This window comes from Rhinopithecus roxellana, chromosome 9 (genome assembly GCF_007565055.1).
Source record: "Rhinopithecus roxellana isolate Shanxi Qingling chromosome 9, ASM756505v1, whole genome shotgun sequence".
Lineage (NCBI taxonomy): Eukaryota > Metazoa > Chordata > Mammalia > Primates > Cercopithecidae > Rhinopithecus > Rhinopithecus roxellana.
Genome location: NC_044557.1, coordinates 110,917,584 through 110,942,219, shown reverse-complemented (window position 1 = coordinate 110,942,219; position 24,636 = coordinate 110,917,584). Strand labels below are relative to the sequence as shown.

The following is a 24,636-nucleotide window of genomic DNA, read 5'->3' as shown; positions in this document are numbered from 1 at the left end:
CAGAAGTTGGTTGGGTGGTAGGTAGCTCCAGGAGGGAGAATTTGGAGTTTTCAGTTGTTAAATTTGGGGGCGCAAGCTACAGTGCTTTGGTAAATTCCTGTGTGTCCACATACACGTAACCTCTATTCTACCCATCTCTGGGATCTCAAGTGTCTAGGACTACCCTAGCTCTGCAAAACGCAGCACTGTGGTACCCCGAGTAGCCGCACACAGGAGAAGCCCCACCAGTGCCCAGCAGATGGCAGCAGTGCCTGGCTGAGGTACCAGAGCCAGTGACCCTGGCGCCCTGGTCTCCAGGGCCTGGAGATGGGGTGCAGGGAAGGGAAACCCATGGATCTGAAAAACATAAATGATGACTGGGGATGTTGGGGCACCCCTAGGCCTGGGGTGTTGCCTCCTCTCCATCTCCTATTTTCAAGGTGCTCTGCTTAAGTGCCATGATTTTAACGGTCATGTCTGTGCCAACGACTTCAATTTGTATCTCCCCCTCATAACTTTCCTCTGCCCTTTAGACTCATACATCTCACTGGCTACAAGGTATCTTGGTTTCTATACCAAACTTATAATGTGCAAAACTGAGCTTCCAATCCTCTCCAATAACATCTTGAGCCTGCAGCCTTCCTTACCTCAGTCCATGGGAACGTCATCCTTCCAGTTGATTGGGACAAAAATCTGACAATCATTCTCACCTCCTTTCTTTCTCCACATCCACATCCCATTCATCAGCAAACAGTAAAATCCAGTAACTTCTTACTGTCTCCACTGCTTCTCTTTCGGTATAAAACACCCTCATCTCTGGGCTGAATAATTTCAATACATTAAGGCATGGAATTGGAACTGAAACACTTCTCTTTCTAGTGCCAGAGGAAAAAAAAGGGGGAGGCAGTATTTCAGTTTCCTGTAAAAACAGGAAATTAGAAAACTCATTAAATGAACTCTATAAGGATGTATGTGCTAAATATGTCTCAAGTAGGATAAATGAAAGCAGGATCCCTCCTATCAAAATCCTGCTCTTGCTTCCGGATTCAGTACACCTCTATCCTCATGTGCAGTCTTTCTTAACACGTGCCTGTAGGGACCTTTCCTGGCCCAGAATCCCATTGCACTGGCAGTACATGTCATCTGTGTAGCATTTGATTATGTTCCATGTTGGATTGTGTACTTATCTTTTCACAGATGTTAATCTTTTGTTTTCTTATTTATTTATTTATTTATTTATTTTTACACTTTAAGTTCTAGGGTAATGTTCACAATGTGCAGGTTTGTTACAACATGTGCCATGTTGGTGTACCGCACCCATTAACTTGTCATTTACATTAGGTGTATCTCCTAATGTTATCCCTCCCCACTCCCCCTACCCCACCACAGGTCCCGGTGTGTGATGTTTCCCATCCTGTTCACAGGTGTTAATCTTATTGCTCTAGCTGAATAATGGGGCAGAGGCTTTGGTTTGAGCCACAAGTGGGATTCAAACATGTCTGAGCAGCCTGGCCCGTGTGATGACTAAATGGTGGGGCCACCAAATGTTATTTGCATATGAGGTTTTTGCTAAAGATTTTGGATGGGTGTGTGTGTATATATTGCCAAGTGGAGGAGGGCAATACAAGGAATGCAGGAAAGCCTTGTGTCTGACTTTAGATATTAGACGTCTACTAAGTCGTCAGATTCAGATATGAGCTGAGGAAGAGAACTGTAATAGGGTTTGGCTGTGTCTGCACCCAAATCTCATCTTGAATTGTAGTTCCCATAATTCCCATGTGTTGTGGGGGGGACCTGGTGGCAGATACTTGAATCATGGGGGAGGTTTCTCCCATACTATTCTTGCAATAGTGAGTAAGTCTCAGGAAACCTGATGATCTTATAAGGTCAAACATTTGTCTTCATAAGAGAACCTTTTGTTTGGCTCTCATTCTCTGTTTGCCTGCTGCCCTGTAAGACGTGCCTTTTTCCTTCCGCCATGATTGTGAGGCCTCTCCAGCCACGTGGAACTGTGAGTCCATTAAACCTCTTTTTCTTTAGATATTACCCAGTCTCAGGTATGTCTTTATCAGCAGTGTGAGAACAGACTAACACAAACTGTTAGCAGAGCTGATGGATTTGTATTATTATTATTATTATTATTATTATTATTATTATTACTGAGCAAGCCTTGAGACCAGGGTGCTAAGCTATCCTGCTTTGATGCCCATGTGATAAAGAAAAACAGACAGCAGGTAAGCCAAGCATAGCTGCCCACTTCTCAGAGAGAATCAGCCTCGCAGTGGCTCAGGGAAAGCTACAGCCTCCAAGGGCAGATTTGGACCCCATTAAAAAGGAGAATTCTGGACTCCCTCCAATGACAGATGGGGAAAAATGTTTACTAGCAGTGTATGTTGGCATTTTACAGAGTTGGGCCAACTCCCTTTTGAATCCCCATTGAGAGTAGTGGGGAATTGTTTAGGGGTTTACATGTCTACCTTTTCCAGGAACTTAACTTGATCTGGAGATATTTACATTATTACGTTTACAGTGACCTCATTTGTAGCCATAGACCAGTGAAGCAGGAGGAGCCTGGACTTTATTTTTTTTTTTTTTTTTTTTTTGAGACGGAGTCTCGCTCTGTCGCCCAGGCTGGAGTGCAGTGGCCGGATCTCAGCTCACTGCAAGCTCCGCCTCCCGGGTTCACGCCATTCTCCTGCCTCAGCCTCCCGAGTAGCTGGGACTACAGGCGCCCGCCAGGTCGCCCGGCTAGTTTTTTGTATTTTTTTTTTTTAGTAGAGACGGGGTTTCACCGTGTTAGCCAGGATGGTCTTGATCTCCTGACCTCGTGATCCGCCCGTCTCGGCCTCCCAAAGTGCTGGGATTACAGGCTTGAGCCACCGCGCCCGGCCGAGCCTGGACTTTAATATAAACCCCACAGGTGGAAGGCCTCAGGCAGTCACTCATTCGGAGCAACCCAACTCACTCATCTGGTGGATTCTGGTTAAACAAATTTTTCTAAAATAGGAATGAGTAACAAATGCTGATTCAGGCATATCAGAATCCAGACTGAGAGGATCAGCTCCAATTTCTAGCAGTGGACTAGGAAAGTCACATAACCTCACTGAACTTCATTTTCCTTACAATAAAAAGTAGTAATTCTTACACTGACTTCTTTGAGGGTTGTTAGGGTAATTTACTGAGATCAAGTATCTCAAAATGCTTTGAAAACTATAATGCACCAAAAACTTAAAATAGTATTTTTATAATAATTATAAGAAACTCAATTCTTATAATTCTCTATCTGAAGATTAAAGATTGAGACAATAATTAGAATAATTTTTTTCAACATTTACTTTATTAGCTAAATATTTGGAACAAAACAGAGCTGATTTGTTTTCCAATTCATCTTGCACCACTGAAATTAAACAGAAGGCCTAGGCCTGCCTTACAAGAGACCCTGAAGGAAGCAGTAAACATGGAAAGGAACAACTGGTACCAGCCATTGCAAAAACATGCCAAAATGTAAAGACCATCGAGGCTAGGAAGAAACTGCATCATCTAACAAGCAAAATAACCAGTTAATATCATAATGGCAGGATCAAGTTCACACATAACAATATTAACCTTAAATGTAAATGGACGAAATGGTCCAATTAAAAGACACAGACTGGCAAATTGGATAAAGAGTCAAGACCCATCAGTCTGCTGTATTCAGGAGACCCATCTCACATGCAGAGACATACATAGGCTCAAAATAAAGGGATGGAGGAAGATCTACCAAGCAAATGGAGAACAAAAAAAGCAGGGGTTGCAATACTAGTCTCTGATAAAACAGACTTTAAACCATCAAAGATCAAAAGAGACAAAGAAGGCCATTACATAATGGTAAAGGGATCAATTCAACAGGAAGAGCTAACTCTCCTAAATATATATGCACCCAATACAGGAGCACCAGATTCATAAAGCAAGTCCTTAGAGACTTACAAAGAGACTTAGACTCCCACACAATAATAATGGGAGACTTCAACACCCCACTGTCAACATTAGACAGATCAACAAGACAGAAAGTTAACAAGGATATCCAGGAATTGAACTCATTTCTGCAGCAAGCAGACCTAATAGACATCTACAGAACTCTCCACCCCAAATCAACAGAATATACATTCTTCTCAGCACCACATCACACTTATTCCAAAACTGACCACATAATTGGAAGTAAAGCACTCTTCAGCAAATGTACAAGAACACAGTGCAATCAAACTAGAACTCAGGACTAAGAAACTCAATCAAAACTGCTCAACTACATGGAAACTGAATAACCTGCTCCTGAATGACTACTCGGTACATAACGAAATGAAGGCAGAAATAACGATGTTCTTTGAAACCAATGAGAACAAAGATACAACATACCAGAATCTCTGGGACACATTTAAAGCAGTGTGTAGAGGGAAATTTATAGCACTAAATGCCCACAAGAGAAAGCTGGAAAGATCTAAAACTGACACTCTAACATCACAATTAAAAGAACTAGAGAAGCAAGAGCAAACACATTCAAAAGCTAGCAGAAGGCAAGAAATAACTAAGATCAGAGCAGAACTGAAGGAGATACACAAAAATCCCTCCAAAAAATCAATGAATCCAGGAGTTGGTTTTTTGAAAAGATCAACAAAATTGATAGACCGCTAGCAAGACTAATAAAGAAGAGAAGAGAGAAGAATCAAATAGATGCAATAAAAAATGATAAAGGGGATATCACCACTGACCCCACAGAAATACAAACTACCATCAGAGAATACTATAAACACCTCTACTCAAATCAACTAGAAAATCTAGAAGAAATGGATAATTTCCTGGACACTTACACTCTCCCAAGACTAAACCAGGAAGAAGAAGTTGAATCCCTGAATAGACCAATAGCAGGCTCTGAAATTGAGGCAATAATCAATAGCCTACCAACCAAAAAAATTCCAGGACCAGATGGATTCACAGCTGAATTCTACCAGAGGTACAAGGAGGAGCTGGTACCATTCCTTCTGAAACTATTCCAATCAATAGAAAAAGAGGGAATCCTCCCTAACTCATTTTATGAGGTCAGCATCATCCTGATACCAAAGCCTGGCAGAGACACAACAAAAAAAGAGAATTTTAGACCAATATCCCTGATGAACATCAATGCAAAAATCCTCAATAAAATACTGGCAACCCGGATCCAGCAGCACATCAAAAAGCTTATCCACCATGATCAAGTGGGCTTCATCCCTGGGATGCAAGGCTGGTTCAACATACGCAAATCAATAAACGTAATCCAGCATATCAACAGAACCAAAGACAAAAACCACATGATTGTCTCAATAGATGCAGAAAAGGCCTTTGCAAAATTCAACAGCCCTTCATGCTAAAAACGCTCAATAAATTCGGTATTGGTGGAACGTATCTCAAAATAATAAGAGCTATTTATGACAAACCCACAGCCAATATCATACTGAATGGGCAAAAACTGGAAAAATTCCCTTTGAAAACTGGCACAAGACAGGGATGCCCTGTCTCACCACTCCTATTCAACATAGTGTTGGAAGTTCTGGCTAGGGCAATCAGGCAAGAGAAAGAAATCAAGGGTATTCAGTTAGGAAAAGAAGAAGTCAAATTGTCCCTGTTTGCAGATGACATGATTGTATATTAAGAAAAGCCCATTGTCTCAGCCCAAAATCTCCTTAAGCTGATGAGAAACTTCAGCAAAGTCTCAGGATACAAAATTAATGTGCAAAAATCACAAGCATTCTTATACACCAGTAACAGTCAAACAGAGAGCCAAATCAGGAATGAACTTCCATTCACAATTGCTTCAAAGAGAATAAAATACCTAGGAATCCAACTTACAAGGGATGTAAAGGACCTCTTCAAGGAGAACTACAAACCACTGCTCAGTGAAATAAAAGAGGACACAAACAAATGGAAGAACATACCATGCTCATGGATAGGAAGAATCAATATCATGAAAATGGCCATACTGCCCAAGGTCATTTATAGATTCAATGCCATCCCCATCAAGCTACCAATGAGTTTCTTCACAGAATTGGAAAAAACTGCTTTAAAGTTCATATGGAACCAAAAAAGAGCCCACATTGCCAAGACAATCCTAAGTCAAAAGAACAAAGCTGGAAGCATCATGCTACCTGAATTTAAACTATACTACAAGGCTACAGTAACCAAAACAGCATGGTACTGGTACCAAAACAGAGCTATAGACCAATGGAACAGAACAGAGTCCTCAGAAATAGTACCACACATCTACAGCCATCTGATCTTTGACAAACCTGAGAAAAACAAGAAATGGGGAAAGGATTCCCTATTTAATAAATGGTGCTGGGAAAATTGGCTAGCCATAAGTAGAAAGCTGAAACTGGATCCTTTCCTTACTCCTTATACGAAGATTAATTCAAGATGGATTAGAGACTTAAATGTTAGACCTAATACCATAAAAACCCTAGAAGAAAATCTAGGTAATACCATTCAGGACATAGGCATGGGCAAGGACTTCATGTCTAAAACACCAAAAGCAACGGCAACAAAAGCCAAAATTGACAAATGGGATCTAATTAAACTAAAGAGCTTCTGCACAGCAAAAGAAACTACCATCAGAGTGAACAGGCAACCCACAAAATGGGAGAAAATTTTTGCAATCTACTCATCAGACAAAGGGCTAATATCCAGAACCTACATGTAGAACTCAAACAAATTTACAAGAAAAAAACAAACAACCCCATCAAAAAGTGGGCAAAGGATATGAACAGAGATTTCTCAAAAGAAGACATTCATACAGCCAACAGACACATGAAAAAATGCTCATCATCACTGGCCATCAGAGAAATGCAAATCAAAACCACAATGAGATACCATCTCACACCAGTTAGAATGGCAATCATTAAAAAGTCAGGAAAAAACAGGTGCTGGAGAGGATGTGGAGAAATAGGAACATTTTTACACTGTTGGTGGGATTGTAAACTAGTTCAACCATTATGGAAAACAGTATGGCGATTCCTCAAGGATCTAGAACTAGAAGTAGCATATGACCCAGCCATCCCATTACTGGGTATATACCCAAAGGATTATAAATCATGCTGCTATAAAGACACATGCACATGTATGGTCATTGCGGCACTATTCACAATAGCAAAGACTTGGAATCAACCCAAATGTCCATCAGTGTCAGACTGGATTAAGAAAATGTGGCACATATACACCATGGAATACTATGCAGCCATAAAAAAGGATGAGTTTGTGTCCTTTGTAGGGACATGGATGCAGCTGGAAACCATCATTCTCAGCAAACTATCACAAGGACAGAAAACCAAACATTGCATGTTCTCACTCATAGGTGGGAATTGAACAATGAGAACACTAGGACACAGGGCGGGGAACATCACACACCGGGGCCTATCGTGGGGAGGGGGGATGGGGAAAGGATAGCATTAGGAGAAATACCTAATGTAAATGACAAGTTAATGGGTGCTGACGAGTTGATGGGTGCAGCACACCAACATGGCACAAGTATACATATGTAACAAACCTGCATGTTATGCACATGTACCCTAGAACTTAAAGTATAATAATAATAATTTAAAAAGTTAAAAAAAAAAAAAAAAGAAGGCCTAGGAAATAAGCTTTTGGCTTTATCAAGGGTTTAAGGCCATTTACTTATGATTAAAATGTCCCATACATCGGGAGGGGAGCAGCCTCAAACACTGATGGGGAAAACATCACCATTTGAAGGTGATTTTATTACTTAAAAAAGACATCCCAGGTATATTATCTTGTTCTTGCCTTCTTTGGTGATTTAATGCCAGATGATGTTTTGTATCTTTCAAACATTTTTACATCACAGAGCTTCTCACACGCTATTGTTACTCTCCCAATTATAAAAGCTAAGGGATTTTCTCAGTGCCTTCCTTCTCTGACACTGATGTCTTCTATAAGAGGCAGCACTTTGGGGGCTGCTATTTCTTGGGGAAGAGATGGCTTTTGCTAACATTACTATAATCACATTGTTTGTTCCCACTGGGTGTTTTCTGACCAGATCACCAATTTGTGCAAAAACAGTCCCATAGAAATTAACAAAGGCCTAAAATTGCACATTTCACCTTATGTTGATTTTTTTATTTTTATTTCTATTTTACATATATATAATTAATATACAATAAGATGCACAGATCTTTAAGAGAATCAGGCATTTTCACAATTGTATATGTCACATAACTAGCCAAAATGGGATAATAAAAGTATGGATATTAGAGAACTCCACTAGCAACAATGATAGCAAGATTGCAGATCTATGTTTTTCTACTGCTCTGCCTGAGCTAGCTTTTATGACACATAGGGTGGCTTTCCAGAGTACTTGGGATTCCAGTAGATTTGTAGAGAAAAGAATCTCAACACTGATCATGTCCAACTTTGATGTTAATTTGCGGGCTCAAATATTTAGTAGATTTGCGCACATCTTTAGGTATTTTCTGATTATAAAGGTAACTCGTGTTATTGAAAAAAATAGAAAATACAAGAAACATCAGAAAATGCTTTTAAAATCTAAAAAAGAAAACACAGATTATTCAAAATCAATGCAATGTCAGCTTTATGTCTTTCTATCTTCTTTTAGGTACATATTTTTAGACAAAGAGATGATAGATAGGGGTGTATGTATGTGTGTGTGTGTGTATCCTTAAAATAGAATCTTACTATACATACTGTTTTACACTATTAAGCAAAAGAAGGGATTTCTCTTTTTTTTTCATTTATTCTCTTCTTTTATTATTATTATTATTATACTTTAAGTTTTAGGGTACATGTGCACAACATGCAAGTTTGTTACATATGTATACATGTGACATGTTGGTGTGCTGCACCCATTAACTCGTCATTTACATTAGGTATATCTCCTAATGCTATCCCTCCCCGCTCCCCCCCTGCCCATGACAGGTCCCGGTGTGTGATGTTCCCAAAAGAAGGGATTTCTGATTAAAGGTCCTGCACCCTCCATCTAGCCTGTGCATCTTTTTTCACAGACACTGGAGCTCACTGGAGAAAACAGGCTTGTGGATCTCAGGAATCCACCTAGCCCCACACCCAGCCTCCGGAGAGGGCTGCAGCTCAAGTCCCTTGAGGGCCTGCCTGTCCAGCTTTCTGAAAGCTAGGAAGCTGACAAGAACCTTCTGAATGTCTAATTCAAGACTTGTAAAACATTGCAGGATAGTTAGATATCAGTATGCATAAGCCTCTCTCCTCTGGCCAATTATTGGATTCCCTGTGTGAACAAATCCTTCTCAGCAGCTCCTGGCATGAGATGCTTACCGCTGATGCCATAAATCGCCTGCCTACGACGACCAGCGTGGAGTTGTGTGAGTATTTCTAATCCTGTCATCGAAACTCAGTGTGATTCTGAGACCGTGCACTGAGGAATTGGGTTTTCAAGACAAAGTGACTACAGTATAAACCAATAAGATAAGTTTCTGTGGGCAAATGTATTCAAGGTCATTATTTTATCTGTTTCTTCGATTAATATTTTCAGAAACCTTCAAGTTCTCTATTTCCAATTTTCTCCACCCTCAATATAAAATCATTTTTTTCATGCAAAGTAATGTTAACTTGTTAATCTTCAAGTAACACCCCCCCCCCCAAAAAAAAAAATATATTGCCCCTCTTGAATAGAGCATAGATTCCAAGAAGGATGAAGTAAGAAGAGATCCTCTCCAGGCTATATGAAAGATAAGAGCTGTGTTCACAAAGGAAGGGGAGGGTAGAAAAGAAAAAAAAAGAAAGAAAGAAAGAAAGAAGAAATTGATTCCAAGTGAATTCAGCAAAAGAAAGCCTGTGATTCAGCAAAAGAAAGCCATGGACGATTATGTTTAGCTCACAGACACTCATATAACTGCAGCTGGGAAAAGACTGCTCTCTAATCTCAGCCTTCCCAGCCAGCCAGAAGCAAGGAACATTACTCATAGCTATTCTTTCTTTCTTTTTAGGAAAACCAACTCCAAGGGAAGATCCCATGCTGTCTAAAAGAAGCTACCTATGAAGAAAAATGAGAACAATTAAGCCCTAAATCTGTACAAGAAACTTTAACAGCTGAGACTCTAAAACGAAAATGGAGATAATGCTAATGATTATGTTTTATAGCCTCAACATGCCTTACATCTGGAAAAGTTCCAAAGCCCTCAGCAGGTTGTCACATTGATAGAAGGGGACCCTGCTGAGATGCAGCTGCTTCTGGGGAAGAGTTGGCATCTGGAGAACAGCTGCATATCAATCCCCCACCACACGAAGGGCAGGAAAGCAAGAGAAACTGTCTGCAAGGACACTCCTTCCACCTGGAGCCTCTCTCTCTTGCTCCAAAGACTCAGAGAGGCTGAGGCTTCACATTAGCAAATGAATTGAAATGCAATCCAAGTTTAACTATCTGTAAACTTGGTGGAAGGAGATGGTTTGGACAGTCAAGCTTTCTAGCTAGCTGATGATTTTTGACACATTAAAGCACCAACAATTATTTAACCATTACAGATGAAAACTTTTCTAAAATGTGTCTCTGGATTCCCTAACTTTCTCAATCAAATTAACTATATATTTCTAACATTACATCTTCAATTAATCCTGTTCCATCAACACAAAAAGACTGATACTGGGTCAATGGGCTTTTGTTTTTGTTAGAGAGACTTCCAAAACATACTCTATATAAACCAATGTGTGTGGGGGTGCATACACACACAGACATATGCACACACACTCATACACAGAGGGAAGGAGGAAGAGAGAAATGACACTGGAGTGGAAATTGGCAGACTACATTACTAGTTTCACGCTTCTATTAACTAGCACTGTGACTTTCAGTTAGTCACCTCAACTCTCTGTGTCTCCATTTTCTCATAATCTGAGGGAGGGTCCCTAAGTGTTCTTTAAGATCTGATCACATTTTAATCTTGGTGATTCTCTATGAATCATATTGCTCCAAATTCTTTCCTCTCTTCTCCCCCTTTCTCCTTCTTTCTTTTCTTCTTCCTTCCTTCCTTTTCTTTTTTTTTCTTTTGCTTTCCAACATCTGATTATTCATTATTTGAAGTGTCAAATGAACCAAGTAAATCTGAAATGCTATTAGTCCAAAAGAACTACAATGTGTAAGCTGTGGCCAACATTGAGGTGTGCATTTTCAATTAGATGGCATGGTACCTGTCCTCAAGGATCTTGAGTATCATTATAACATTATTATAACACATTTCAATAATCACATTTCCTCTACCTGATCCCCAACATTTGAGAATTACATGTGTTGACAAGTAAGAAGGCAAGACAGTGGCCAGGTACAGTGGCTCACACCTGTCATCTCAGCACTTCAGGAGTCCCAATAGGGAGGACCACTTGAGTCCAGGAGTTTGAGACCAGCCCTAGCAACATAGCCAAGCTCCTAAATAAAAAAAATTAGCTGGGCGTGGTGGCATGAGACTGTAGTCCCAGCTGCTTGGGAGACTGAGGCAGGAGGATCACTTACTTGAACCAGGGAAGCAGAGGTTGCAGTGAGCTGGAATTGTGCCACTGCACTCCAGCCTGGGAAACAGAGTGAGATCCCATCTAAAAAAAAAAAAAAATGGCAAAAGATAGTCATGGACCAAAATAACCTAAGACGTCTTCTTGGAAGTAGTGTATGAGATACGTAAGATTTGCATTCAAAGAATGGGTTAAGAAAGATACAATAGTTGAGGATACAATATGCACAAAGACCAGGGCATAGAAAAAACCTGATCCTCACAAGGTAATACTCATTGGGCGTCCAAAGTGGCCTACAGTGCTGCCATAGAGTGCACTGCAGACTATATAAACTAGAAAGAATGAGCGAGCCCAGGCTAAAGGACTTAAAAACTAAAATTTTATAAAATATTTATTGAGCAAAACAAATGGGTCTTCAGGCAAGACAGGCCAGTAGGACCACAGTTTGTGACCTTGCATAATTATTTAAATGGCTTGCTGTTTTATTTTTAAAAAGAGAGGCAAAAGAAATCAAAATTATATGGCCTTCATAAAAAAATAAGTCGACTTAAGGTCTTGATGAATAAAACATGACGAGGTTAATTTTAAATCCCTTTTATGCTATCTGTCTTCTGAAGAATTTTCCATTGTCCTTGTACAATAATGTAAGTTATCACATTGGGGATTTTTTGCTCATCTATAAATAGCTCCTTCACCCATAACCCAGGGATGACAGCCTACTTTTATTATTTTAACATGCCTCCAACTATGAAAAGGCTATTTCTAGGCAGTCCAAACTGCCACAGCAACATTGCTGTCGGTTAGTCTGAAATGCACATGTTAGGCAAATGTTGCAAGACAGAGGGCTTCTATGCTGAGCCTTATTCTGATTCAGCAAAAGAAGGAAAAACCAGAGGGAAAACTGGCAGTATACTGCTAGGAAGGAAATCCTGGCAGTCGATGCTAAGGGTAATTATCAAAACCAGGAGCCGGAAGGGTTTATGTTCGTTCCTTAGGGGGTCCCCAGGACTCAAGACAGGCCAAGAGATAAACCAAACCATATTGTAAAGATTTGAATTGATAAACCGTGTTTACAGCTCAAGTTATCTACTTCTGTGAATTCAATTACCCCTTCTCAGATAGACGTGGTCTAAGAAAGAGGGAACTTTAGCTGTAAGAATTTCAGGATTTTCATTCTAAAGTGAGGTTATCACTAAAATGGAGGTGGAAGCAGAGAACTGTAGGCTGCAAATATTGAACATTTTCGGTCACATTAGTAAGACCCAAGCGAGGATACATTCTGAAGCTTAGTTACAACTCACAAAACACACCAGGACTGGCTGTGTACCTTTGCGCCATGCTTGATGACACAAGACCCCAACAGACAAAACTCAAGGCAGGGCCCAACACTGAGAGTGCCTGTGACTAATAATAAATATAGATCTATAAAAATCCCAACATTTGAGACTGCATTGTGTACTTACGTCAGCCTCAAGAAACCAGGCATCTGACCTAGAGACAGCAGGCATCGGACTATAAAGACACTGTCTGACTGCCCTAGCTCATGACATCAGTCCTCTAATAATCAGGCCTTAGGCATCTACTTGCCAGCAGCCTCAGGCTGGGAGCCTCTCTCTGGAGCCTGCCCAAAAATTAAAAAAAACAAACTAACTAAAATCAAGAAGACACAATTCATCCAGAATGAAGTTAGCTCCTTCCAGAGAGGCTGGTGTCTCTGCAAATCCTGGAGACAAGGAAACATTCTCAAGTGCAGTTCATCCAGCCCACCCAGCTGGTTCATGCTGTCATGGTGCTGCTTTCAAATTTCCTCCCTCATAGTTTTGGGGGGAAAGCTCAGGCTCTGAAGTCACAAGGCCTGGACTAAAATCCTGATTTTGCCATTATCTAATTTTAGTGGCTCAATATCTCTCTGTCTCAGTTTCCCCATCTGTCAAAAAATGATATAGTATTAGTACTTTCTTCTAGTGCTGTTATGATAATAATGGAAATAATGAGTCCAGAGTGCTTAGAACAGGAGCTGACATATAGTAAGTGCTCCGTGATGATTGGCTATTCTTATTAACATCCTCCTGCAGGGGATTGCTAGAACTGACTCTTTTGGAGAGATTGTAGCCCACAGTGTCTTCCCATCCTGTTGTCTGTCATCCTCAATGGCAGTCCCACAAACACTGTCCTTGCCAGCATTTCATCCTCATGTGGCCAAGTGCTTCCAACCGTCTGACCACTCTGCCAGCCTCCCTTCCCTTCCAGACCTTTCAGCTGTGCCTTCTAGAATCCCTCTTTGATAGGGTAATTTTTCCCCCTAATGCTACATCTACCATCATCTTGGATGATGTAAACATGTACCGAATGGTGGTGTATCCAAACATGCAATCAAGAATTGCACATTTAAATGTGAACAAGGGCAATGCAGAGAGTCAGAATGAAGGAAATAGGCCATCGAACAATGTAAATGAGACAGTAAAGGGTAACAGCATTGGCATCAACTCAGAGCGGTGGGGAGGCGGGTGGGTCTGGAAAGGGAACAGCCCCATCTCAACACCAGCAGGAAATGCCACAAGAGAATGCAAATTTCTAGAGAAACCAGAAATCCAGGATTTTTAAATATTGGCAACCATTTCATTTTTTGAAAGAAAGAAAGCAGAATGCAGGCCAAATCAAATAAGCCTTTGGGCCAGATTCTGTTCATGAGCAGCCAGGTTGGAAACAGATCCCGTCTCCTAGACAGCATCCTTTTTTCCTGACTTCCACATGATCCCCACACTGTCCTCTATGTCTCTCTTCTAACCCTGTTTTCACCTGCTTAATTCTTACACATCCTGCAGATCTCATTTTAAACCTCACCCTCTGACTCCCCATTTCCTATTGCCAAGGTATTGTAATTTTCTATGTATAACTTCCTGTTTGCTTATCTGAATTTTCCCCTAGGCTGTCAGCATGATAAAGATAGGCACCTTAATTGTCTTATTCACCATCCGATCCCGTTCTCTCAACAGAGTGCCTGGCACTTTGGAGATGTGCAATAAATATTTGTAAGTCAAATGAATCAAAGAATAATTTCTCAATCCCCGGTATGCACTCTCATCAAAATCCTGAGTTCCATCTGCACATTTCCTAAAGTCCACGGCTGTCCTCGCCCAGATAGATTCTCAGCAGCTAAACCTTACATCTGTGGTGGTTTTAAAAATCTGTCCAATTCTCCCTTCAGGAGAGGTGGAGCTTAATTTTCCTCCCTTCAAGTGTGGGCTGGATTTAGTGACTTGCTTCTAACAGATAGAGTGCCGCAGGAGTGTTGGCATATCACTTCAGAATTGGATTATTAAAAAAACTATGGCTCTCTTCTGGGCTCTGGCTCTGCCTTCTTCCTTCCCTCCCTCCCTCCCTCTTTCTCTTCCTTCTCCTCTCCTTCCTCCTCCTGCCCCATCCTCTCTCTTTTTGCCTCTCTTGCATCCCTTGCCCTGAGACAAGCCATATTGTGAGCAGTTCTGTGGAGACGGAGACATCCACGTGGCCAGAAACTGCAACCTCTTGCCAACAACCATGTGAGTGAGCTTAGAAGAGGCTCCCGCAGACACAGTCAAATCTTTAGATAACAGCAGTCTGGGCTGACAGCTTGACTGAAAGCTCCTGAGACACCCAGAGCCATCTAGCTAAGCCGCTTCCTGATGCCTCACCCTGAGAGACTATGCGATATAATAAATGTTTGCTGATTTTAGCCACTTCGTCTTGGGAAAATTTGTTAGTCAGCTAGTAAAATATCACAAAACTGAATGTATTATCACCCAACTCCTTCCCCCCCACCCCACCTTCAAACATAATCTTCCTCTGAAGTCCCCTGGTTCTTTTAATGGCTCAGTCATTTCAAGTCACCAAAGCTTTACAAATGTGAGTTCCTTTTGGACTCTCCCCTGCTTCCTTGCACCCCATGTCTAGTTAGTTGTCAAATCCTGTCTATGATAACGCTGCAACATACTTTGCCCACTCCCTTCTTTCCATTTCTATCCCTATTTTTCTATTTTATACCTTCCTTACTCTTTTCCTGGAATCCCTAACTGATTTTTCTGGCTCTGTTTATTTTTTCTCTCTCTCAAAGGCATTAGCCAGACTTCTAGGTAAATTTTTATTCAAACAGGTCATTATCCTAATCAAAAACTTTAATAGTTTTCCATTATTCATCAGATAAAATAAAAATTTCTTAGAATGATATGGTCTGGCCTTAATTTCTTTTTCCAACCTTACTTTCCACTACTTAAAAAAAAAATTGTACATTGTAGCTGCAAACACTTCTAGGAATAGTATTACAGCTTTGTGGTACTTGTTCCAGCTGTGTATTGCAGCTTTAAAACTATGCCCAAAAACTTAAGGATTTAAGCAACCACTTTTACTTGATCATAATTTTTGTGCATCGGGAATTTGGGACAGGTTGTGTTGGTTTGTCTCTGATATACATAACATTAGCTGAACTAGAGGATCCACTTCTTAGGTGGTTCCTTCACTTACAGGTCCCTTTGGGGTCCCTGGATCTTTTCACATAGCATCTCAACTTCCTGGGCTTCTCCTACCATGACATCTCTGGATAACATTGCTGTTATCCTATTTATCTCATGGCTAATTTCTAACAGAGAGTTTACCAAGAGTTAACATAACAACAGACTCAGGCCCAAACACCAGGGATTTCTATGATTTAGTCTTGAAAATCAGGCAGCCTCACTTCTGCCACCTCTCCACAGAATGAGTTTCAGGGCCAGTCGGATTCAAAAAGAAAGGGTTATGCGAGGGTGCATGTGTGTGACGACGCATGATTCTATGCAGGGGACTCATCTTTGAAGACTAGCTACCATGGTACTATTTACACTGGGGAGCCCTTTAGATAATGAAAGAATATTGGGAGTGGGGGGTTCCAGAAAGAAAGTGTGCAGACATCTATTAATAGATGTGTAAGCTGTTCTTTCCCTTAGAATTCAGGAACAAGAAGTGGTGAAATACACACACACACACACACACATACACACATACAAACATACAAACGCACTGCCACTTCTTGTTTTAAATTAGAGGGGCAAGAAAAAAGCTCAAGAAATGGAATTGGATTTTAAGAAAACAAATTAAGGACAGAAATATGACAAATTTGTCTAAAATGCACCCTGAATCCACCCACTCCCCTACTACATACACTAACTACAATTTCACTTTAGATAGTAACTTCCCAAAACTAATCCTTTTATACCCTAGATAGAAATGGACCAAATTCTTCCCACACATTGCAAGCCTAATTGTTCCTTAATATGCAAATGAGTTCCTTCTCATCCTTCAAGTTTTCTATGAATACCCCCAACTCACTATGCACATTTTCCTTCCAGGTCTACACAGAACCTATGCCTGATTCTCCCAGTAGGTCATGAATTGTTTATCACTGTTGTCTTATGAGTTAATGAAATCTGAAAAAAGGTTAGAATACAATTAGAAATTAGCAGTAATACAATTAATACAATTAATACAATTAGCAGTAAAATACTGGATAGGTCAGTTCTTTTCTTTTCAGGTGGGGACATGAAGGCACAGCATGAGGTTGAGTGGCTTGAGCAAGGTCACAGCAAGAGGAAAGGAAAAGGCTAACTGCTGCACTCCTTCTCTGATGCTCTGATCTCCATGGGGACATCAGTCTTGTCTCTCTAGGGAGGGTAAAAACTCTTCAACAAGGAAACATGACTTCTCTTTTTGTCTCTGACATGGTACCTAGCAGAGTTAACAGCAAGAATTCAACATATGCTTTGTGGTCTGGGGGCTGAGGGATCATTTTTCCATCGGTCTAGATATAAAATTGGTTAAAGAAGATGGTGAGTTACACTGCACATCACGTTACTAGCATTCTCTCAGACAGCCAACGAAGAATAAAGATTCCTGAGAATAAGATATAACAGAGTCTAAACAGCTAAAAAGTTTGTGAGCAGACCTATTCTTAAGATGTTGGAATTGTTACAGGTGAAGAGAGAGCAGCCGCCCCTGTGGGGAGTCCCTGGTTGGAGGAGTGGTTGCAGTCACCAAAACACAGCCGTGCCTGGCCAACTAGGTGTCCAGAGATGAAGATTCCACAGGACATTACACAAGCACTGCACTAAAGCATTGCACACAAAGCATTGCACACAAGCATTACACTAAAGTGTCTGGGAGATGCTTAGGGTAAGATGGGGAGCTAACGTCCCACATCAATGCCATTGATGTTTGTTGAGTCATAATTTGAGTTACAAAAGGTTTAACTTATGTTCTAGATGTGGCCTCAAAACCACAATTCACCCTCATCCTATCTGATAGATGGTAATGAATGTGGCTTTCAAAATGTTTCCCCAATGCTGGAACTGCTGATTAACTTGTCCCCGCTGGTACATCATGACTGGTGGTTTCATGCCAGCACCTGCTTTGACTGATCAGTTGCCTGTTGCTGCATCCATTGAATATGGCTCCTCCTTCAGACACTTATTATGCTAGGCCTTATGTCACAGCTATTTGTGTCCTTTTGTAAGACAGCACAACACCTTTCATGGTGCCCTTCAGATTGAGGAATTCAACAAGTTTTTGTTTAATCAGGGCAGTACAAGGTTACCTGTAGACATGCTTGGGTCTAAATCTTGGATACATTGACCTAAAAGGAAGAAGCTGAGAAAAAAGTTAACATAAATGGAGAGTTTATTTGGGCCAAGCTTGAAGACTGTAATCTGGGAACACTGATTCAAGTTGCTCTGAATATACATCGATTAGCAGCAGTTGCAAGTGAATATTTTAAAAGCAAAAGAGGGGAACAGACAGTGGGTAGATACAAAGCTATTTGTCAGAAATTCTTATTGTTCTACAGAAATAACATTGATTAGTGGATTGGCTATATATTGTTAAGCTATAGGTTGTGGGTTATAGTGTCTGGTGTGGCCTTAGTGGGTTAATTTATAGCTACTTGTGGCAACAGCAAGCAATTTTGAGAGATGCTCATGCGGGAAGTAGGATGTGATTGTTGTCTCATTTTAATGTCCCTCTGGGCCTGATAATTTAAAAGGACTCATATTCCTCAGACAAAAGTTATTTTCTCAGCTCTGACACCTAGTAATGTACGTCTTTGAGCTAGTTATGGAACCTCTGCCAGTACTATTTTCTACTCCTGAGAAACAGAATGATACTACCTCTCTCATAAGTTAGTTGTGATGATTAAATGAGAAAAAAAATGCACACAAAACACAATGAATAAAGCATAGAACCCCGCAGATAAAGGCAGCTATTATTATTATTTTGGACTTGTCGTCTACTCACCGTGAGCCAGCCCCATCTCTCTGCCTGCAGAGGTGAGCCTAATCTTGTTCTTTAATGACTGAGAGCATTGTGACTTTCTAACACCATTGCCCAGACGCGGGAACAATTATGAACTTAAAAAATCATGTCAGCATTAGTACTTCACTGGGCACATTATGAAAGGCATAGCTCACGGTCCTGACCTAAATCCACCACTATCATGGAATGAAGGAAAGTCACTCGGTATGTACTTTCTACATGAGCCCACATGCTGGCGAGATCTTTCAAGAGCTCTGCTTTCAAGACAAGCTGTGTATCCTGCCAAGAAGGAGATCAAGGAACTGAATCAAGGGACGGACATGTTTGTTTCTCCTTGTCCCGTACTGGCTCTTTCTTGTTCCAGCAGTACAGTAAGAGCCTCGAAAATTCTGACTTTCCACCTCCTCCTACTCATGAAGGATTTTTTTTTTTCTTTCCCTTTTTCCTCTCTGTACCAGAAAGTCCCTGAGCAAGCTTGAGTAAATTAACTTCCTCCTCAGCCTTTTGGGAATTGAACACAGAAAGGCTCTCCTGGTTAGTTTAGTTCCTCCAGCCCGGCTCTCTGGTTGAAAATAGCTGACTTCGTGGCGTCTGCAGCAGAACTCAGCAGTGCCGTCCATACGAGGACCTCTCCAACAATGCCTTCCTCAGTGGTTTCACTTTCTTAGCCACTCCAACCCTGTAATTTTCCAGACGACTTGAAGTTTTGAAAGCAAATGAAGCAGTGAAACTGCTTCAGCTCCTAAATTCTTCCTGGATTCATTTGGAAATGACAAAAAGCTTCCATAGACCAGTGATTTGAGTTTTGCAGACACTTTCCTTCGGTTTTCTGTATGAAATCAGTAGCTGATCCTAATTTCCTTGGAGATCAAGATCAGCTACACACTGAGTAGATATAAATGGACATGAAGCTCCTTTTTATTGAGCCATAACCTGTTAATAATTCTTATATGGCATTTGGTACAAGGCGCTTTCACATTAAACTCATTTGATCATCATTAAACTCATTTGATCATTACAACCAGTCTGACAGGTAGGGCCGGCATTATTATCCCCATTTATAGATGTGGACACTGAGACTCAAGTCTTACCCAATGCGATCACACTAGTATCAAGCAGAGCTGAAACACAATTCAAATGTTTTGATTCCAAATGCTGTGTCCTTTCTATTATAAACAGCTACCCAGCAGGTCAGATGGAAACTTATGTGCCTGAAGATAATGTGACAGTTTCACTTCTATGTCTTCATTTGTTTAAACATAGTAACTCCTTCCATCTTCTCCACTGGCTCCAATTTTTTGATAATTAGATACCTGGTGTTTTGTCCAAATTAGTTCCTTAAGAAAGATATTAAATAAGGTGTGCCTTTAATCTTAGATATTTTCAGACCTGTTAGCAAGCCTAATAACACACCAGCATATTCTTTTTTCAAGCACAGAGAGGCAAACTGTAATTCCTCTTAGGTAGGAATGGAAATAGTGCCTTGTCTTGACAGAGAGATGCAAAAGTGGAAGACAGAAGACCGAGCAGAATCTCAAACAGCAACCAAAAGAGAATCAGCTGGGCACAGTGGCTCACATCTCTACTCCCAGTGCTTTGGGAGGCTGAGGCAGGAGGATGGCTTGAAACCAGGAGCTCAAGACCAGCCTAGGCAACATAGCAAGACCTTGTCTCTACAAAAAAATTTAAAAATTAGTCAGGCAGGGTGGCACACCCCTGTAATCCTAACTACTCAGGAGGCTGAGGTGCGAGGATCACTTGAGGCCAGGAGTTCCAGGCTGCAGTGAACTATGATCCTGCCACTGAACTCCAGCCTGGGCAACAGGGCAAGACCACACCTCTAAATTTAAGAAAGAGAATCAGTGTGATTGCTATAGGATGGAGAATCTGCCTCTCCCAGAGGAGTTAGACAGAACAATCAGATGTTCCCATAATTTAATACGAACTGCTCTTCTGTGCCTTCGGATGTCCCCTTTGGGCCTTTTAAGGCAAGAGCACTTTGGGACCCGAACAACTCAGCTAAGTGGGCGACAACACTTTTACCCAAAGAGGGGTGCCATTCACTGCCTCTTCCTACCTCCGCCACCCAGTCCCTGTGCCACGATACCTAAGACCAGGCAGAGGCCACAAGACATTCAGCTGACCTGTTTCCTAGGGACCACGAGAAAGGACGCATTAATAAGCAGAAGAACCACAGCCAAAATGTGACTGAAAGTAACGCAGACATTTTATCTCTTAAATCAATTAATTAATAAACCTAGGAAGACTTCCCATTTTAAAAGCTTATAATGGTGAAGACTATGAACAAAGACTCACAAATGATCATAATAATTTTTTAAAATAATAAGCATAGGCTGGGCACAGTGGCTCACGCCTGTAATCCCAGCACTTTGGGAGGCCAAGGAAGGTGGATCACAAGGTCAGGAGTTCTAGACCAGCTTGGCCAACATAGTAAAACCCCATCTCTACTAAAAACACAAAAATTAGCCGGGTGTGCTGGCATGTGCCTGTAATCATCCCTGCTACTCAGGAGGTCGAGGCAGGACAATCACTTGAACCTGGGAGGCAGAGGTTGCAGTGAGCTGAGACCATGCCATTGCACTCCAGCCTAGGCTCCAGAGTGAGACTCCATCTCATTCAATCAATCAATCAAATCATAAGCATAGTTCCCAGTTGTGGAGCTCTTACTCTTGACCAAAAACTCCTTCATGAACTTCATCTCTTGTCCTCATGGTAATACTGAGAGGTGGAAAGAGTGACCACCATTTTACAGACGAGGAAACTGAGGCCAGACAGGTTAAGTAATAAAGCAACATATCTGATAAGTGGTAGAGTCACTCAGAAGACTGTCCTTCCACTCAGGCATATTCTTGGAAGTGGGAATGAACGCTTGTGGCTGCTGTGATAATTTTAGGTCTGGTTGGCTTATTCCTTGGCTCACAAGTGATGCCGGCAGCGATTTGTAAAGCAAAAGTATGACAGATATTCTAGATGGCCAGCCCATTAATAATCCTGGGTTTCCTTTCTAGCACACATTTCACAACCAGTCGTGTTTGGGGAGGCTGGAGGGAGTCTGGCTCAGTTGGGCCATTGCTTTGACTAATTTAACTTATTTTTTCTATCAAAATTATATATCCAGTAGCCCCCATAGACACAGCAAAATAAATAGATTAAAAAGATATGTTTACCACTAAGTGCATCCCAGGGGGGCTGTTGGAGGGACATTCAATCCCCTCAACAAGTTTCAAGCTTCCTTGGAAACATTTTGCCCTGTGGATATGAAACCAAAGTCATAAAATTTCTGAGCGAATGGGGAAACTGAAATACAATCTACAAGTCACCATCTGGCATCTACTTAATAATGAGGCCGGGGGAAGGGAAGAGAAGTCGAATTTTTAAAATGTTCCCAGATAATCCAACCTGAGAGAGAACTTTTTAACCTCTCGTATCTAAACCACTGGAATCAATGGCCACTCCATCTCTGCCCAACATGTAGAAAGGTGGACAGAAGACCTTTTATTCAATCTCAACTCTGGCTCTGGTTACCCAGATGTTTCAAAAGCCACCAACACTTGCCTCAACTTCTGTATCATTACAACAGAAAATTTCATTAGATTCTCCTCTCCCAACATTAACATTCCTATATTTATAAGAACAACTGGGAGCCTATTGGGCTAAAATTCTCATATTCATATAGCCATTATCCTACTAACCTCTTTCAGGGAGGTGAGGCCAACAATTACAATTGCGCCATGAGTTAGCAAGTCCTTGTGGTTAGCTGCTACAGACCTTTGTAAGAGACAAAGGTTTTTTCAAAACGATGTTGGAGATAGCTCAAGTGAAGAAAGACAGCAGGTAAGAACAAAGATAAAGACAACTCCAGCCATGGGAATTACCAGTTTTGAAGTGCTAAGCACCAGCCAGAATAACTTGATTAGAAAACACCAAAGTAGAAGGCAAATAAGAAAGTAACCATGGAAACTTTTGCATTATTGAACTGTCTCCTGTTTGTTTCTCCCTTTTATCAGTATTCGGAGGTTTTTCAAATGCCAAGAGAAACACTGTGTGTGTTTAGTAGATTCAGGAGCAAAGCAAGGAGATAGACAACAACACGCAGTCTGTAGCAAGCAGTTCTATTCATTTCCCAGAGCTTCCATCCACAGACTCTCAGACACTGGGGTGGCTTAAGAGAGCAGAAATAAATTCCCTCCCAGTTTTGGAGGCCAGAAGTCTGAAATCAAGGCATCAGAAGGATTGGTTCCTTCTGGGAGCTAGGAGGGAGAATCTGTTCCCTGCTTCCCCGCCTCTCTTCTGGATTCTGGTGGTTGCTGGCCACTCCAATCTCTGCTTCCATCTTCACATGGTCTTCTCCCCCAATGTGACTCTGTGTACCCTCTCCTCTTCTTATTGGAGCCCACCCTGATTCAATATGACCTCATCTCAACTCAGCTACACCTGCAAAAATCCTATTTCCAAAGAAGGTCACATTCTGAGGCTCCAGGTGGACATGAATTTGGGGAGAACACTATGTAGCCCCCTTCAGCAACTCAACTTTGAAACGGTTGCCTTCATTGAATTTCACTGGGCTGTAGCCATGTGAAGGGTCACAGAGAAAAATTAGAGCAGTGTTTTGGGCTCCCACAGCATTCAGTTCATATTTTGAGGGCATCCTTCATTCACTTCATGTCTTCTGCAGTGGACAAAAGGCTCCTTAATGACAAGGGCAATTTCTTATCAGATTCTGTCTCTCATTGCTTAGCACAGTGCCTGGCGTGTCATAGGCACTCAGTAAGTGCTTGTCGAATGAATGCATTTTTACAGGAACAGAATCTCTAAGCCTGGCATTATTTCACAGACACTTCTGTGTGAACCTAAAATCAATGAGTTCTTACTACTTTGATGGCTGGGACTACTTAGATCATCAGAGTAGTTTCCTTTTTTTCCTTCAGGGAGGAAACAGGGAACATGAATCAATCCATGGGAAACACCCCTCTTGGTGGCAGAGACCAAAAATTCACGTGACTCAATTGTGGCAATAAAAGCAGAGTCCTGCAATCTTAAAGTAAGGTCTTTGTAGCCGCTTCCTTTTTTCTTCCTGGATGTTTATTTTGGGCTTTCCACTCCATTCCAGGAACTCCACCATGGCCTGCTAAATTGTGTGAAACCTCCTTGTGTTTGGTGCTAAAGCTCTCTTCCTTTTCTTGTAGGATGTTTGGCGTGGGGGAGGTAGAGGGAAGAATCACAGACGTGTCACTGGGAGAAAAATATATCCTTTATTCATGTGGGCTGAGTATTATTACACAGGCAAAGTTAAATTCAGGAAATACAATAACTTAATTCACACCTATTTTTTGTGCTAATAGCAAGCATGTGATTTACGCTCACTCTAATCAGAGAGGAAAAAAAACCCAATAAGTTCCCACTGGCACAATTCATGGCTGGAGTATGTTTTCCAGTCCTCCCACCATGGATCTCTAAGCACAACTTTGAGCCTTTGCAGAACCTTGTGCAAAATCAAAAAATGAAGGAGGAAAAAAAGCAAGTTACTGATTCGCTCCAGGCTCAAGTGCTTGCAAATTAGTCCTAGTCTCACTCCCTAGAAGGTGATCCTTCCTAATGAGGCAAGGGATGGTTCTCACATCAAGGAAATCAGAAAAATTGGTCTGTAGTTATTTCTATCTCTGTCTTCACCTCTCATCCAACCCTCGGCTACCTCTCCTTCCTCAACTTCCTTCCACACCATCAAAATCTGTGCTCAAATCCCATGGTCAGCCTAAGTAATAAATGACCCATAACAGTTAAAGCAACGGCTCTCAGTCTTGGCTGTGCACAGAA

The 24,636-nt window shown here is 41.3% G+C and overlaps 1 pseudogene; it reads left to right on the top strand.

Annotated features, from left to right (window-relative positions):
* Positions 1–17,912, top strand: part of LOC104657293 — a 164,213-nt pseudogene extending 146,301 nt beyond the window's left edge.
* Positions 17,913–24,636: the final 6,724 nt, after the last annotated feature.